The sequence below is a fragment of the Carlito syrichta genome, unplaced genomic scaffold (genome assembly GCF_000164805.1).
Source record: "Carlito syrichta isolate Samal-C Ts95f unplaced genomic scaffold, Tarsius_syrichta-2.0.1 Scaffold302398, whole genome shotgun sequence".
Lineage (NCBI taxonomy): Eukaryota > Metazoa > Chordata > Mammalia > Primates > Tarsiidae > Carlito > Carlito syrichta.
In genome coordinates, this window is record NW_007246494.1 from 66,742 (window position 1) to 69,078 (window position 2,337).

The 2,337-nt window shown below is 46.7% G+C and overlaps 1 protein-coding gene across 1 annotated transcript in view; it reads right to left on the reverse strand.

Moving 5' to 3' along the window:
* Positions 1-1,273: 1,273 nt before the first annotated feature.
* The window catches only part of PIM1 (Pim-1 proto-oncogene, serine/threonine kinase), a gene marked incomplete at its 5' end in the record, with an annotated part of 4,122 nt that continues 3,058 nt past the window's right edge, over positions 1,274-2,337 (reverse strand). The window contains one exon of the mRNA XM_008056561.1: positions 1,274-2,337. This exon is cut by the window's right edge and continues 445 nt beyond it.

A 2,337-nucleotide genomic window follows, 5' to 3' on the forward strand; every position in this document is an offset into this window, starting at 1 on the left:
CAGCCTCGACTTGCTGGGCTCCGGTGATCCTTCCACCTCAGCCTTTCAAGTAGCTGGAACTACAGGTGTGTGCTACCATGCCCAGTTTATTTTTTGATTTATTGTAGAGATGAGGTCTCGCCAAGTTGCCCAGGCGGGTCTCGAACCCGCGGGCTCAGGCAATCCACTCACCTCAGCCTCCCAAAGGTGCAGGATTATAGGCTGAGCCACCGAGCCTGGCTGCTACCATCCACTTTAAACAAACACAAAAAATGGACCAGTGGCCTGTTAAACAAATTCTTGCAAAGAAACATGAACTGAAAATACTATTTAAGAACAAGCAGTAAGAAAATGGCAGAGATTAACATTTTACCTACTGCCAGTATAAGTCCTTTGTCAAGCACATCCGAGGGTGAGACCCCGTTAGGTCAAAACACTTCCACCCCTCTAGTATTGTGAATGACTAAACCTCACACTGAAGGTGAAGGGAACTTGAATCAGAACTGCAGGTAAGACAGGTAATACAATTTTTCAATAACCATAACATGTATCAAAGGGACATGCTCAAAATGTTTTACTGGTGGGATAAAATTGAGCTGTTAGTTTGATAATAGGAATAGATTTGTTATCACTACCCTCAGCTCTGCCCATTAGAACTTTATGCAATGATAGAAATGCTCTATGTAAGGTAACAACTAATGGCTACTGAACAGTTGAAAATAGCCATCTTAGCTGGGCCCAGTGGCTCAAGCCTGTAATCCCAGCACTTTAGAAGGCAGAGGCAAGCGGACTGCCAGAGCCCAGGGGTTCAAGACCAGCCTGGGAAACTTAGTGAGACCTCATCTGTACAATAAATAAAAAAATAAGCTGGGTATGGTAGCAAGTAGTTCCAGCTACTTGAAAGGCTGAGGCAGAAGGATCACCTAAGCACAGCAGTTTGAGGCTGTGTTGGCTGTGAACACGCCACTGTACTCCAGCCTGGACAACAGAGTGAGACTGACTCAAAAAATAAATAAAAATAGAAAATAGCCACCTGTACTACAACTGGGTAGCCCTATAAGTCTAATCAGGTTATTTCATGAGGTACCTCATACTAAATCTCACCCATTCATTATTCTCTCCCCCACCCCCCCTCTTCATTTCAGTGATCGTCTACAACTCCCATTATGGAAGGAAACCAGGTTTGGTGCCCAAGTTCACTTTTTCCTACCAGTAAGAGACTCGGGAGCTTGCCAGATGCTCAATCAATGCAAATTCGCCTGCTGCTGTATGGACGACCATCAGAAGCCACAAGTTAAGACAAAAGGTTTTTATTCAAAAAACGCCAAGTATAAAAAAAAAAAAAATAAGATCTCTTTTATCCCCCTGTACAGTATTTCACTCAGATAAAACCAGCAGGCTACATGCTGCTCCAAACAGCCCAAGCGAGGCTCCCGAAGGCACACCGTCCAGAACTGCATTTCGTCATCTACCCTATACACACAGTCAGCAGCACCCCTCCCCCGCCGCCCGGGCCCACTCAGGCCCCGCGGAAGTCAGGGAGCCGCAGCACTGTCCCGCCTGAGTCCCGTCACCCCCACGCAAACAGAGCAAGCGTCGCAGCCCTCCCCAGAAGTTCCCCAAGTCAAGAGGAGAAAAAAGGAGGAAAGGGAACGAGGGCAGCAGCTGTGGAAGCTCGGAGCAGGAAGGAAACCAAATAAATAAATAAATAAATACATAACATTGACCTCCAGGTTAGAATGCGCATCTTTCAAAACAAGAAAACAAAAACAGGTAAAATAACTTAAAGGCGAGAGATTTTTTTTTTTTTAAAAACTGGATCAACTACAATCCTTTTGTATGCTACCATGCCAACTGTACACACATTTACAGCTTTTCTGTTGATTTGCATTGTTTGTGCATTGTGTGTGTGTGTGTGTGTGTGTGTGTGTGTGTGTGTGTGTGGTCTTGGCTTTGAGACAGTTAAGTAAAAACCAAAAAAAGGAAGCCCAGTTCACTCGGAGTTTTACTCAAGGGGGCAGAAGAAGGGCAGGTGGCTCAGCATTTGGCCCTGTCACCTCTTCCATGGCACCTTTCATAGGAAGGAGGGGGGAGGGGGGACGGGGAGAAAAACAGGGAGCCAAACCCAGGCAGATTTTTGGAGAAGCAGCAGGTTAAAAGAGGCAAGTTCAAGTATTTCTCCCAGCACAGCCGGAGTCCCCACAGAAGGCACTCAGAAGAGTCGGAAGAGGTGACAGGGACTTAAAATGATGCTAGTCCTAACCCACCCCAACCTGTGTCCCCCTCCCCGACCCGTCGTGGCATTCAGCAGAACTTGTGATGAAAGGAACAGTTCCACGGCAGGGTCTGACCCCCCCC